Source organism: Lampetra planeri, chromosome 1 (genome assembly GCF_965212315.1).
Source record: "Lampetra planeri chromosome 1, kcLamPlan1.2.h2, whole genome shotgun sequence".
NCBI lineage: Eukaryota > Metazoa > Chordata > Hyperoartia > Petromyzontiformes > Petromyzontidae > Lampetra > Lampetra planeri.
Window position 1 is genome coordinate 23474178 of NC_136107.1, and position 16058 is coordinate 23490235.

The 16058-nt window shown below is 44.6% G+C and overlaps 1 pseudogene; it reads left to right on the forward strand.

The window, feature by feature from the left end:
- Positions 1-518: 518 nt before the first annotated feature.
- LOC144731453 (UDP-glucuronosyltransferase 1A5-like) lies at positions 519-14074 on the forward strand (annotated as a pseudogene).
- The last annotated feature ends 1984 nt before the right edge of the window (positions 14075-16058 follow it).

A 16058-nucleotide genomic window follows, 5' to 3' on the forward strand; every position in this document is an offset into this window, starting at 1 on the left:
ACGGTCTCCTTACCCGTTAACCTGAGGAGGTACAGCCTTAGGGCTTGGCGGGACCTACACACAAGCCTACCTGCTAACCTAAGGAGGTACAGCCTCTGGACTTGGCGGGAACTACACACAAGTCTACCCGCTTAACCTAGCGTCCTCCGGCTGGGACCTAGGGGAGGCTAACTGACCCACCGCTGGCTCGGTGGGTCCCTGACCTCTGGTCACACAGAGCCGCAGCCTTTAGAAAGGCTGGAAGGCTGGGACCCAGGGTCCTGCCTATCCAGGACCTATTCTCCCCTGACCACTGGGAACACTGAGCCTCAGCCCTCAGAAGGGCTGGAAGGCTTGGTCCAGGGTCCTATCTTCTTTAGCCTGGGCTTTGGTCTTCGTGTGGGGAGAACTGAGCCAGAGCTCTCATCACTCTGGCTTTTATACTGGTTCGTGGCTGGGCTTGTCCAATCCCACGCTACTTTGTGGACCCTTCTGATTGGTTCTTCCCAATCTGTCGTTTTGATCTTCTTTCACCTTATATGACCCTTGGCCGTTTGTCTGGCGGGAATCTGTGATTTTGATCCGCTCTCACCTCTCCCTGACCCCGACTGTTTACCGAGGGAGGCAACGCTGCACCGTAGGTCACCGAATAGTGAGTAGCTATCACCTCTACAGATGCATTGGGGCTCCCTTCAGTATTTCTAATGCGTGGTATTCCTTGTGATATCGACTTAAAAGCTGCCCACTGCCCAGCACCATTGTCGTACGTTCCCCGAAGTACTTCAAGGTTTACAGACCACATGAGTTTCACAGAGCGGGTCACAAACATGTTGACGGGCCTGGAGCAGGATCACCTGTGTATTGACTTCCTTCTGAAACACTTTGATGAGCTGGCCAGGCGCCACCTGGGCTGGGACGTCACAGCCATGGAGCTGCTTAGCAAAGCGTCCATCTGGCTGCACCGGACAGACTTTGTCTTTGACTATCCCCGCCCGACTATGCCTAACATGGTGAACGTCGGAGGTATGACATCCGATGAAGTGAGACCTCTTCCATATGTAAAATGTTACTGTCAATGTGCACTCTTTACCTGCATTTGTTCAAACTATGAAGAATTAGAATTATAATGTTCTGATGATATGGATAACATAACTTAAATAATATGGGAACCTCATTTGCCAGTAAAAATATGATAATTGATTCTTTACCCTTCTATCTGGCAACAAAACTGACACCTTTTTACAAGGAGTCATGTTTGAATAGACCGCAATACCTGCAGTCATAATACAAACAAAAGAACATAACTCTGATAATGTGCACTGTCCTTGAAGTTGATTGGTCCACACCCGAGACAGCTTTCCTTAGAGCCTAGTCTCACATGGGTTGGACCAGATGACGCCAAAAGGCGCACAACTCAACGACAATGCACCATCAGAGTATGAGAGCTCGGGGCAAGCATCTACACTATGGGAACCTCATTTGCCAGTAAAAATATGATAATTGATTCTTTACCCTTCTATCTGGCAACAAAACTGACACCTTTTTACAAGGAGTCATGTTTGAATAGACCGCAATACCTGCAGTCATAATACAAACAAAAGAACATAACTCTGATAATGTGCACTGTCCTTGAAGTTGATTGGTCCACACCCGAGACAGCTTTCCTTAGAGCCTAGTCTCACATGGGTTGGACCAGATGACGCCAAAAGGTGCACAACTCAACGACAATGCACCATCAGAGTATGAGAGCTCGGGGCAAGCATCTACACTATGGGAACCTCATTTGCCAGTAAAAATATGATAATTGATTCTTTACCCTTCTATCTGGCAACAAAACTGACACCTTTTTACAAGGAGTCATGTTTGAATAGACCGCAATACCTGCAGTCATAATACAAACAAAAGAACATAACTCTGATAATGTGCACTGTCCTTGAAGTTGATTGGTCCACACCCGAGACAGCTTTCCTTAGAGCCTAGTCTCACATGGGTTGGACCAGATGACGCCAAAAGGCGCACAACTCAACGACAATGCACCATCAGAGTATGAGAGCTCGGGGCAAGCATCTACACTATGGGAACCTCATTTGCCAGTAAAAATATGATAATTGATTCTTTACCCTTCTATCTGGCAACAAAACTGACACCTTTTTACAAGGAGTCATGTTTGAATAGACCGCAATACCTGCAGTCATAATACAAACAAAAGAACATAACTCTGATAATGTGCACTGTCCTTGAAGTTGATTGGTCCACACCCGAGACAGCTTTCCTTAGAGCCTAGTCTCACATGGGTTGGACCAGATGACGCCAAAAGGCGCACAACTCAACGACAATGCACCATCAGAGTATGAGAGCTCGGGGCAAGCATCTACACTATGGGAACCTCATTTGCCAGTAAAAATATGATAATTGATTCTTTACCCTTCTATCTGGCAACAAAACTGACACCTTTTTACAAGGAGTCATGTTTGAATAGACCGCAAGACCTGCAGTCATAATACAAACAAAAGAACATAACTCTGATAATGTGCACTGTCCTTGAAGTTGATTGGTCCACACCCGAGACAGCTTTCCTTAGAGCCTAGTCTCACATGGGTTGGACCAGATGACGCCAAAAGGCGCACAACTCAACGACAATGCACCATCAGAGTATGAGAGCTCGGGGCAAGCATCTACACTATGGGAACCTCATTTGCCAGTAAAAATATGATAATTGATTCTTTACCCTTCTATCTGGCATCAAAACTGACACCTTTTTACAAGGAGTCATGTTTGAATAGACCGCAATACCTGCAGTCATAATACAAACAAAAGAACATAACTCTGATAATGTGCACTGTCCTTGAAGTTGATTGGTCCACACCAGAGATAGCTTTCCTTAGAGCCTAGTCTCACATGGGTTGGACCAGATGACGCCAAAAGGCGCACAACTCAACGACAATGCACCATCAGAGTATGAGAGCTCGGGGCAAGCATCTACACTATGGGAACCTCATTTGCCAGTAAAAATATGATAATTGATTCTTTACCCTTCTATCTGGCAACAAAACTGACACCTTTTTACAAGGAGTCATGTTTGAATAGACCGCAATACCTGCAGTCATAATACAAACAAAAGAACATAACTCTGATAATGTGCACTGTCCTTGAAGTTGATTGGTCCACACCCGAGACAGCTTTCCTTAGAGCCTAGTCTCACATGGGTTGGACCAGATGACGCCAAAAGGCGCACAACTCAACGACAATGCACCATCAGAGTATGAGAGCTCGGGGCAAGCATCTACACTATGGGAACCTCATTTGCCAGTAAAAATATGATAATTGATTCTTTACCCTTCTATCTGGCATCAAAACTGACACCTTTTTACAAGGAGTCATGTTTGAATAGACCGCAATACCTGCAGTCATAATACAAACAAAAGAACATAACTCTGATAATGTGCACTGTCCTTGAAGTTGATTGGTCCACACCAGAGACAGCTTTCCTTAGAGCCTAGTCTCACATGGGTTGGACCAGATGACGCCAAAAGGCGCACAACTCAACGACAATGCACCATCAGAGTATGAGAGCTCGGGGCAAGCATCTACACTATGGGAACCTCATTTGCCAGTAAAAATATGATAATTGATTCTTTACCCTTCTATCTGGCATCAAAACTGACACCTTTTTACAAGGAGTCATGTTTGAATAGACCGCAATACCTGCAGTCATAATACAAACAAAAGAACATAACTCTGATAATGTGCACTGTCCTTGAAGTTGATTGGTCCACACCAGAGACAGCTTTCCTTAGAGCCTAGTCTCACATGGGTTGGACCAGATGACGCCAAAAGGCGCACAACTCAACGACAATGCACCATCAGAGTATGAGAGCTCGGGGCAAGCATCTACACTATGGGAACCTCATTTGCCAGTAAAAATATGATAATTGATTCTTTACCCTTCTATCTGGCAACAAAACTGACACCTTTTTACAAGGAGTCATGTTTGAATAGACCGCAATACCTGCAGTCATAATACAAACAAAAGAACATAACTCTGATAATGTGCACTGTCCTTGAAGTTGATTGGTCCACACCCGAGACAGCTTTCCTTAGAGCCTAGTCTCACATGGGTTGGACCAGATGACGCCAAAAGGCGCACAACTCAACGACAATGCACCATCAGAGTATGAGAGCTCGGGGCAAGCATCTACACTATGGGAACCTCATTTGCCAGTAAAAATATGATAATTGATTCTTTACCCTTCTATCTGGCAACAAAACTGACACCTTTTTACAAGGAGTCATGTTTGAATAGACCGCAATACCTGCAGTCATAATACAAACAAAAGAACATAACTCTGATAATGTGCACTGTCCTTGAAGTTGATTGGTCCACACCCGAGACAGCTTTCCTTAGAGCCTAGTCTCACATGGGTTGGACCAGATGACGCCAAAAGGCGCACAACTCAACGACAATGCACCATCAGAGTATGAGAGCTCGGGGCAAGCATCTACACTATGGGAACCTCATTTGCCAGTAAAAATATGATAATTGATTCTTTACCCTTCTATCTGGCAACAAAACTGACACCTTTTTACAAGGAGTCATGTTTGAATAGACCGCAATACCTGCAGTCATAATACAAACAAAAGAACATAACTCTGATAATGTGCACTGTCCTTGAAGTTGATTGGTCCACACCCGAGACAGCTTTCCTTAGAGCCTAGTCTCACATGGGTTGGACCAGATGACGCCAAAAGGCGCACAACTCAACGACAATGCACCATCAGAGTATGAGAGCTCGGGGCAAGCATCTACACTATGGGAACCTCATTTGCCAGTAAAAATATGATAATTGATTCTTTACCCTTCTATCTGGCAACAAAACTGACACCTTTTTACAAGGAGTCATGTTTGAATAGACCGCAATACCTGCAGTCATAATACAAACAAAAGAACATAACTCTGATAATGTGCACTGTCCTTGAAGTTGATTGGTCCACACCCGAGAGAGCTTTCCTTAGAGCCTAGTCTCACATGGGTTGGACCAGATGACGCCAAAAGGCGCACAACTCAACGACAATGCACCATCAGAGTATGAGAGCTCGGGGCAAGCATCTACACTATGGGAACCTCATTTGCCAGTAAAAATATGATAATTGATTCTTTACCCTTCTATCTGGCAACAAAACTGACACCTTTTTACAAGGAGTCATGTTTGAATAGACCGCAATACCTGCAGTCATAATACAAACAAAAGAACATAACTCTGATAATGTGCACTGTCCTTGAAGTTGATTGGTCCACACCCGAGACAGCTTTCCTCAGAGCCTAGTCTCACATGGGTTGGACCAGATGACGCCAAAAGGCGCACAACTCAACGACAATGCACCATCAGAGTATGAGAGCTCGGGGCCAGCATCTACACTATGGGAACCTCATTTGCCAGTAAAAATATGATAATTGATTCTTTACCCTTCTATCTGGCAACAAAACTGACACCTTTTTACAAGGAGTCATGTTTGAATAGACCGCAATACCTGCAGTCATAATACAAACAAAAGAACATAACTCTGATAATGTGCACTGTCCTTGAAGTTGATTGGTCCACACCCGAGACAGCTTTCCTTAGAGCCTAGTCTCACATGGGTTGGACCAGATGACGCCAAAAGGCGCACAACTCAACGACAATGCACCATCAGAGTATGAGAGCTCGGGGCAAGCATCTACACTATGGGAACCTCATTTGCCAGTAAAAATATGATAATTGATTCTTTACCCTTCTATCTGGCAACAAAACTGACACCTTTTTACAAGGAGTCATGTTTGAATAGACCGCAATACCTGCAGTCATAATACAAACAAAAGAACATAACTCTGATAATGTGCACTGTCCTTGAAGTTGATTGGTCCACACCCGAGACAGCTTTCCTTAGAGCCTAGTCTCACATGGGTTGGACCAGATGACGCCAAAAGGCGCACAACTCAACGACAATGCACCATCAGAGTATGAGAGCTCGGGGCAAGCATCTACACTATGGGAACCTCATTTGCCAGTAAAAATATGATAATTGATTCTTTACCCTTCTATCTGGCAACAAAACTGACACCTTTTTACAAGGAGTCATGTTTGAATAGACCGCAATACCTGCAGTCATAATACAAACAAAAGAACATAACTCTGATAATGTGCACTGTCCTTGAAGTTGATTGGTCCACACCCGAGACAGCTTTCCTTAGAGCCTAGTCTCACATGGGTTGGACCAGATGACGCCAAAAGGCGCACAACTCAACGACAATGCACCATCAGAGTATGAGAGCTCGGGGCAAGCATCTACACTATGGGAACCTCATTTGCCAGTAAAAATATGATAATTGATTCTTTACCCTTCTATCTGGCAACAAAACTGACACCTTTTTACAAGGAGTCATGTTTGAATAGACCGCAATACCTGCAGTCATAATACAAACAAAAGAACATAACTCTGATAATGTGCACTGTCCTTGAAGTTGATTGGTCCACACCCGAGACAGCTTTCCTTAGAGCCTAGTCTCACATGGGTTGGACCAGATGACGCCAAAAGGCGCACAACTCAACGACAATGCACCATCAGAGTATGAGAGCTCGGGGCAAGCATCTACACTATGGGAACCTCATTTGCCAGTAAAAATATGATAATTGATTCTTTACCCTTGGCGTCATCTGGTCCAACCCATGTGAGACTAGGCTCTAAGGAAAGCTGTCTCGGGTGTGGACCAATCAACTTCAAGGACAGTGCACATTATCAGAGTTATGTTCTTTTGTTTGTATTATGACTGCAGGTATTGCGGTCTATTCAAACATGACTCCTTGTAAAAAGGTGTCAGTTTTGTTGCCAGATAGAAGGGTAAAGAATAAATTATCATATTTTTACTGGCAAATGAGGTTCCCATAGTGTAGATGCTTGCCCCGAGCTCTCATACTCTGATGGTGCATTGTCGTTGAGTTGTGCGCCTTTTGGCGTCATCTTGTCCAACCCATGTGAGACTAGGCTCTAAGGAAAGCTGTCTCGGGTGTGGACCAATCAACTTCAAGGACAGTGCACATTATCAGAGTTATGTTCTTTTGTTTGTATTATGACTGCAGGTATTGCGGTCTATTCAAACATGACTCCTTGTAAAAAGGTGTCAGTTTTGTTGCCAGATAGAAGGGTAAAGAATCAATTATCATATTTTTACTGGCAAATGAGGTTCCCATAGTGTAGATGCTTGCCCCGAGCTCTCATACTCTGATGGTGCATTGTCGTTGAGTTGTGCGCCTTTTGGCGTCATCTGGTCCAACCCATGTGAGACTAGGCTCTAAGGAAAGCTCTCTCGGGTGTGGACCAATCAACTTCAAGGACAATGCACATTATCAGAGTTATGTTCTTTTGTTTGTATTATGACTGCAGGTATTGCGGTCTATTCAAACATGACTCCTTGTAAAAAGGTGTCAGTTTTGTTGCCAGATAGAAGGGTAAAGAATCAATTATCATATTTTTACTGGCAAATGAGGTTCCCATAGTGTAGATGCTTGCCCCGAGCTCTCATACTCTGATGGTGCATTGTCGTTGAGTTGTGCGCCTTTTGGCGTCATCTGGTCCAACCCATGTGAGACTAGGCTCTAAGGAAAGCTCTCTCGGGTGTGGACCAATCAACTTCAAGGACAATGCACATTATCAGAGTTATGTTCTTTTGTTTGTATTATGACTGCAGGTATTGCGGTCTATTCAAACATGACTCCTTGTAAAAAGGTGTCAGTTTTGTTGCCAGATAGAAGGGTAAAGAATCAATTATCATATTTTTACTGGCAAATGAGGTTCCCATAGTGTAGATGCTTGCCCCGAGCTCTCATACTCTGATGGTGCATTGTCGTTGAGTTGTGCGCCTTTTGGCGTCATCTGGTCCAACCCATGTGAGACTAGGCTCTAAGGAAAGCTCTCTCGGGTGTGGACCAATCAACTTCAAGGACAATGCACATTATCAGAGTTATGTTCTTTTGTTTGTATTATGACTGCAGGTATTGCGGTCTATTCAAACATGACTCCTTGTAAAAAGGTGTCAGTTTTGTTGCCAGATAGAAGGGTAAAGAATCAATTATCATATTTTTACTGGCAAATGAGGTTCCCATAGTGTAGATGCTTGCCCCGAGCTCTCATACTCTGATGGTGCATTGTCGTTGAGTTGTGCGCCTTTTGGCGTCATCTGGTCCAACCCATGTGAGACTAGGCTCTAAGGAAAGCTCTCTCGGGTGTGGACCAATCAACTTCAAGGACAATGCACATTATCAGAGTTATGTTCTTTTGTTTGTATTATGACTGCAGGTATTGCGGTCTATTCAAACATGACTCCTTGTAAAAAGGTGTCAGTTTTGTTGCCAGATAGAAGGGTAAAGAATCAATTATCATATTTTTACTGGCAAATGAGGTTCCCATAGTGTAGATGCTTGCCCCGAGCTCTCATACTCTGATGGTGCATTGTCGTTGAGTTGTGCGCCTTTTGGCGTCATCTGGTCCAACCCATGTGAGACTAGGCTCTAAGGAAAGCTGTCTCGGGTGTGGACCAATCAACTTCAAGGACAGTGCACATTATCAGAGTTATGTTCTTTTGTTTGTATTATGACTGCAGGTATTGCGGTCTATTCAAACATGACTCCTTGTAAAAAGGTGTCAGTTTTGTTGCCAGATAGAAGGGTAAAGAATCAATTATCATATTTTTACTGGCAAATGAGGTTCCCATAGTGTAGATGCTTGCCCCGAGCTCTCATACTCTGATGGTGCATTGTCGTTGAGTTGTGCGCCTTTTGGCGTCATCTGGTCCAACCCATGTGAGACTAGGCTCTGAGGAAAGCTGTCTCGGGTGTGGACCAATCAACTTCAAGGACAGTGCACATTATCAGAATTATGTTCTTTTGTTTGTATTATGACTGCAGGTATTGCGGTCTATTCAAACATGACTCCTTGTAAAAAGGTGTCAGTTTTGTTGCCAGATAGAAGGGTAAAGAATCAATTATCATAACTTAAATAACTTTGGGCACAGCTTGAAGAGTTAATTTTCTGGAGATAAAAAAATACATGGTGAGGGAAAGACTAATATTTAATCAATTCTAGCTCATGCTAGCCAAACTGGGTGTAGCATTTAACTTGTTTTAATTACATTTTACACACTGGAGAATATGATTTGACACCACGATGGCCAATGCAAAACGCCTAATTAATCCATTTGGGCGTGTTTTTATCCTGAGGGATTTGAAGGAGTTTATGCAGAGTTCTGAGGAGCATGGTGTGGTCGTGGTGTCATTTGGATCCATGGTGTCGGCCATTCCTTATAGAATAGCAAACGTTCTTGCAGAGGGCCTGGGCAGAATCTCACAAAAGGTAATAAGGAAATTCCGCATCACATGTGTAGTGGTGATACGTGCTGGCAGGGAGGATCGTGAGACAGCGCGTGGTGGGTGGCTACATCACGGTCCGCAGGTGGGTGCCCACATCGCGGTCCGCATAGGCCCCGCCCCCTGGAGCGGAGGGCTATGTAAGGCGATGCGCGGGGGCACTCGGGGAGTTGGTAACCGGTGAAGACAGAAGACGGAGGAAGAGATAGGCCCTGGGACCCCTAGCCCCGCTGCCCTTGTAAGGGCCGGGGCTCTGTGAGGCTCAGAGGCGAGGCCTTGGGATTCATGGCCCGACGCCCTTGTAAAGGCCGGGCTGTGTAACTCAGTGGTCACAACCCGTGGCCTGGCAAGGCGGGTCTGATAGCTCCCCGTGGGGAGAGCGTAGCCGGAGAGCCTGAGTGCAAGGCAGAGTTAGGCACGCGTACCCTACGGGAGAGACTGAGTGCGTGGCCGAGCCGGGTGCGCGTAGGGGTCTGATAGCTCCCCGTGGGGAGAGCGTAGCCGGAGAGCCTGAGCGCAAGGCAGAGTTAGGCACGCGTACCCCACGGGAGAGACGGAGTGTGTGGCCGAGTCAGGCACGCGTAACATAGGCGTTATCTCAGTTGTGCCTGTTACTGTGCAACCATTGTGAATAAACGAGTGCTGCCCCGTCAACTCGTGTCCCGCCATTATTGAAGATATTACACATGTACAGTAGATGTCTGAAGTAATATGTGGTCCTATCCCGTGGCTTCCAAACATATGAATCCAACTCCACTTTGACAAAATACATGTTGCATGATTGCACAAGGTATAACCATTCCCTTGATGATACCTTGTGCAATCTATATTGAAAAGTTATTTTTGTTCGAACTGCTTTTTGTGTTTAGTGTGTTGTCCTTCCCCCACACAACCGATCAGTACGGGTGGCTACGTACGGTTGCAAAAGAAGTTCAACCTCCATACATATGTCAGTAATTAGTTTTACTGATGGCTGCTGGAAGATGGTGGCATAAATGTCTCTCTCAGGATCTGGAAAATAAATATAACCGTTTCTATGACATATTGTATAAAAGGAGTTGATGCAGAACATGAGCGAAATCCCAAGGGGGCCTTCAGCCACGTGCAGTGGTCACCCACGCGTTCTGTTCGACACAACGCTTAGGAAAAAAATACAATTTGATGCAACTCGGTGGCTCAGAGGTCAGAAGAAGCATTGCCTCAAATAATGTATAACTCAATCCTGAAACAATTGCTTTATTGCCTTAATTATAATGCAATTCAGATAATAATTTATGTTGAGCTGTGTAATATGTAACCTATGGTGCAAACCAGTCTACACATTAATATTTCCTGAGTTACTTTTAAAGTTAACTTTTTTAATGCGTTTTTATCTGTTATACTATGTTTGGCTCTTAGTTTGATACGCAGCATTTGCATCTGGGGGACATTGGCTAGTCTTACCAGCCAGCCACACACATTATTAATACGCAAGATTGTCAGATATAACCGTCTGCTGGCCAGATCCCGTATCGGTATTGTTTGCTGACATTCCATCGAGGTGAAAGATGCAGAGTAGTCCACCAGAGTGTTTACAGAGAATTGCAATATATCTATGATTTTAAAAAAATCTACCTTCTCACCCATCGTCTTTCCTTGCTCTTGCAGCAATGGAACAAGCTCAACCGGTATGCAATGCTTTTTAAACACATGCACAATGAATATAGTTAGGTCCGTTTATGAAATGGAACGTAGTTGGGTCAATTGGGCGAGTACACGGAAAGACTAAAGTTTCCTAATCATTATCATGATCACCACGATCCATGGGCAGATAGTCCGTAGGTGTTATATACTGCATATTTCGATAACTTCCTACCCATTACCAATATTCATAAACAATGTGTATATTCTGTGTTACCATGTAAGTTGAATCCATGGAATAAGCTCCTGTGACGTTACAACTAGTGTCTCGTTTATTGGTGAATATTCTGTCGATTAATTTGTGCTTTACTCCAAAGGTTATATGGCGCTATGAAGGACCAACTCTCGAAAATCTCTCAAACAATACTAAAGTGATGTCATGGTTACCACAGAGGGGCCTCTTAGGTGCGTGCTGCAAAATCTGTATTCAGCTTTTGTTTAATCGCATCCGTCAGTGTCGGCTCCGATTGCCAAGGTCCACAGCCAACATGCGTCAGCACTTCCTCTGACCACTGCACATGCTCACGTGCTATTCCCCATTCTGAGATGTGTCTACTCCTTGATGTCATCCCACCATGTTCATCTTAACATTTCTCTTGCCCTTTTGCCTGAGATTTTCCCAAGAAGAAGGGAGCCATAGGGCTCCCGGTGAGCCTCGCATTAATTGTCCACAGTATGCCACTTTCTTTGACTAAATCCAACAACATAATTTGGCATCACCGTTATTGTTAACACTTCTTTGTTCATCGTTTCTAGTCCTACATCCTGTTGCCAATGTCCTTCTATGAAACGCCACATTTCAAAACGTGTCTTTCCTCCGAACGGTACCCTTTCAAGTGTCCAACTCTCGCATCCATACGGTCCTATCGACCACACGGAGCACTTGAGGCATTGAGGCCAAGCGTTCATGCTCAGTTCTCAATCGGTAAGCAGGGTCGGCTGTTGAAGGCTGCCTTTTCCATTTGCATTATCTTAATACAGATAGGAACAACAGGTTCCACACTGCCTACCATGGATTATTTGTCTGTCTGTCGTGCATATTTGTCTGTCGTGCACGAATGCGCTGTCCAACCAAGTTCCTACCTGCCCACTCCGAAGGAACGTATTATTCTCTTTTAGTACCAACGTCCACATTCCGGAAATGTTCTGCATGCAGTTACCTCAGATTTCCAATAGAGATCGCAATACATCTATCATAACAATATGCATGCTGCATACTCTATTTTCAACCTTTTGCATTTATTTTGGTTAAGTTTAATTCATTACATTTTATTTGAGCTTTTGCTTTTCAGGGAGTTTTTTTCTCTTTAGAATAAAGTATTACTATTTTTAGTTCCACTTGCAGTTGTTGAGGTTCTTTTATTTTTGGACAGCCTCAGTAAGAAATATACAGTAGTATAAGCTATAGGAATTCCCTGGCCATGTCAAAGCACGAGACGGTTACTCCTCCGTGTAGCTATAGCTCAGAGCATCCAACTCTAACGTCAAGTGTGGTTACAGCTCCGAATTACACTTAAGCTCACATGCCATGACAAACTCAGAAAAACGGGCTTGTATAACATCTAAAATCATGATTTTTGACCAAAGCCACTATATGTTCCAGTTCCAAAGTTATGTAACACGCACAAAATAAATGAACGAAGCGTTCAAAGAAGCATCCGAATATGTGTTGTATGTTTAACTTCTTTCGCACCGTACATCGGCAACCGTGCTACTCGAAGGTTGTCCCTGTCTGGCTGTGATGGTGCCGGTGGACGGCAGCCCACGCTAAGACTCGTGTATTCGTGACGCACGGGGGATAGCACGGCATCTACGAGGCCATCTGCTATGGCGTCCCCATGCTCGGCCTGCCACTCTTCGGAGACCAGTTCGAAAACATGGCCCGCATGCAAAGCAAGGGTGCAGCACTGGTGCTCAACATTCACTCCCTCGACGCTGGCTCTCTCGCCTCGTCCATCTCTACAATCGTCACCCACAAGAGGTACGGTGGTGGGTCGGTGCGTCTCAAGCGATTGGCTGATAATATCGCACCGGTGGGAGCTTGTGTAGAAAAGGTGTGCAGTCCCATCGCACTCTGCCATTCCACGCTCTTATATTTTTTAAACGTGTTTCGAAGTTTGCATTGTTGTATACAAATAGTGTCAATGACAGATATGATGTTGGCTAAATATAAGGGTTTGAACTTGGAATAAATTATGCAATTTTTGTTGCTATAAAATGTATCACCAGCCACGTGAACAGGTGATTCAAAGCATGCACCAAAACTGTCACGTGCAACAAGTGTCCATAAACGTACATTTTGTTTAACCTGTGGCAGCGAACCACTCTCTTAGTGTGACAGCAGTTTCTGGGTGGATCTTTACGGTCATGCGAATTGGATGATACTGCAGCCTTTGCCGTGTCTGAATTTCTTAGCAGCTACAAGTAGAAGGCGTCACTTCTCTCGCGTTTGCACCACGACGAGCCGCAGAAGCCCATGGACAGGGCAGTGTTCTGGGTGGAGTTTGTGATGCGGCACGGTGCGGAGCACCTGCGAGTGGCGGCTCACCTGCGAGTGGCGGCTCACCACCTCACCTGGTACCAGGAGGCCGGCTTTGATGTGGCGGCGTTTCTGCTGGCAGCCATAGTCCTGGTGACAAGCGTGTTGACTGCGCTCATCACGATCTGCTGTCGCTGGCTCTGTAGGGCCAAACACCGTAACGCCACTGTAAGCAAGGAAATGGCAGCCTCTAAAAAACACAAGTAATTGTTATGTTTTAACCGATTTTTCAAACAGCCACGCATGCTTAAATCGGACAGTGGGGGCAGCCTTTCCCCCCCTCTCCAACCATTATATAAACGGAGTGGAAGCTCCTGCAATCTCTCATTTACTTGATACAGCTGTCGTGGCTGTGACGGTTCCACCTGAAGACGGAAGCTTGTATTGCCTCCGAAACGTCGTTATTTTTATTTTATTTTTATTAATTTTAATGTTATACCTACGTGACTTTACCGAAAACACCTAAGAATATGAATCCTTGCAGTCACGAAAGCTTCAAATCTAGAATAAATGATGATTTGTTGATTACAATTTAAGGTTGTGATTTGATTTTTTCTTTAAAAGAAAGTTATGCAAAACTTACGACGATTTGTATAAAGTAAATTGAGTGGTGGCAAAGCATAATACCATTGGCCCTGTTAATGAGGTGATAACATTGCCCCGATCAGACATGGTCACACCAGAACAATAACGGTGGACCCTTTCATGAAGGTTAAGCAGACAATAGTCTCCTTCGTATATCTGTCACTCCACCAAAAAATAGAGGAAAAAGTATTGTCTTGAATGAGACATTGTCTGCTTATATATTTTGTTACTTTAATTCCCCACACCAACGTGAATGATTGTTTTGTGTCTTCAATAAAGGGGCCATCACAGTCAATGCCGTTACTCGATTGTGCACGTGAGAACACGATCCTTGCACCTTAGATCATCGTGACCTCGCAACTTTGATTTATGTCACACATAGGAACAAACGTGGAGCAACAATTGGAGGATTTAAAAAAATGCATGCAAATCAAACCTTCCCATTACATTTTATACACTAAAGAAGGCATTGGGGCCCAGAAAACTAGTGGGAGTATCCAAGTCACAGTCTACTATACTCCAAGCCTTAAATGTTTGTTGCGAGGAAATCGATCCTATGCAATTGGAAGGACCGTGAACCCCCCTCGTGGAAACACCGGACCCGCTCACTGTATGCCCTGATCGCAATGGAGCACCGCAGTTACAAATTCAAAGGGAAGGCACGGGAATTCGAGGCGGTATGGGGCCATCATTTCTCAACAACCCCGTCTAGCACAAGCTACTGAATTGTACCATGGTGTAAACATGAATGGAGAAGGAATGGCTAGGAAGTGGGGTGGGCTCTAGGTTTCAGTACATCTTACGTGAGTGAGAGCTGATCTCGTCAAGGAGCATAAACCATCACGCGAACTCCGGTCACACTTGCAGAGGCTTTTGGTTAGCCATCAAACAAATATGGGCACTGCATCGCGCGAATTCAGATGCACTTCTGCGGCCGTCTGGAACGCTCTTCCGATTTTAGGAAGCCACTGGAGATATGCACTTTAAAATCTTGATTGAAAACGAATTTCTTTAGAACTGCTTTTTGTGTTTAGTTTGTTGTCCTTTCCCCCGCTCCTGTCAGGGAGTGAAGCCAACACAGGGGGCGCAATCTCCAGACCTACCTACCCTACTTTGCATACGTCCTTTGTTGTGACTGTATCAAACGGGTTCTATTAAAAAAATAAACGTGACCCTTCGTTGTGTGAGCCACAGTACAGATTGGTCACTTTGGCCACGATCACGTGGCCACGGCAGGCGCTGCTTCCAGGCTGGCAAGGCCGGTGGTGTCTCGATGCCCGGTCCGGCAGGCTAGGGGCCAGCGCTTTGGAGGCTGGTGTCGGGGCAGAAAATTCCTGCTGGAGAGAACTGTGGAGCTGCTGTTGGTGTGGATGCAAGATGAATCTAACACAATACACACCATAACAAACACAGCAACAACTACAGCACAATATGATAGCATATGAAATAAAACAGAGAAAAAACGAAGAACAAAATTATGGTATTATTTTAATGATTGCAGTGACAAAATATTTCTATTTCTGTGCAGAACATTCTATGAATAAGTGCCGGTGTGCTGGCCTGTTCGGTCTTGTTTAGCCTCCTGGATGTTTAAACATGGCTCTTCAGACTGGAACTGAACAGATGCAGCTGCAATCTCGACACACGGCGTAGGCTATCAACTCATGTATCTAAAGTATTTGTATGAAATGGAAGAGCTCCACTGGGGGGTGTATTAGGTAGAGAAATGGTCCCAGAAGATAAATTGTGACGTTAAATGTTCATTCTGTATGATAGGAAGTGAAATGGTTCGATAGAGGCGCACACACTGTTATGGGAAGGCAACACTATTTATTAACACAACGTGGAATCACGCTACACATAGGGTGGTGACCACC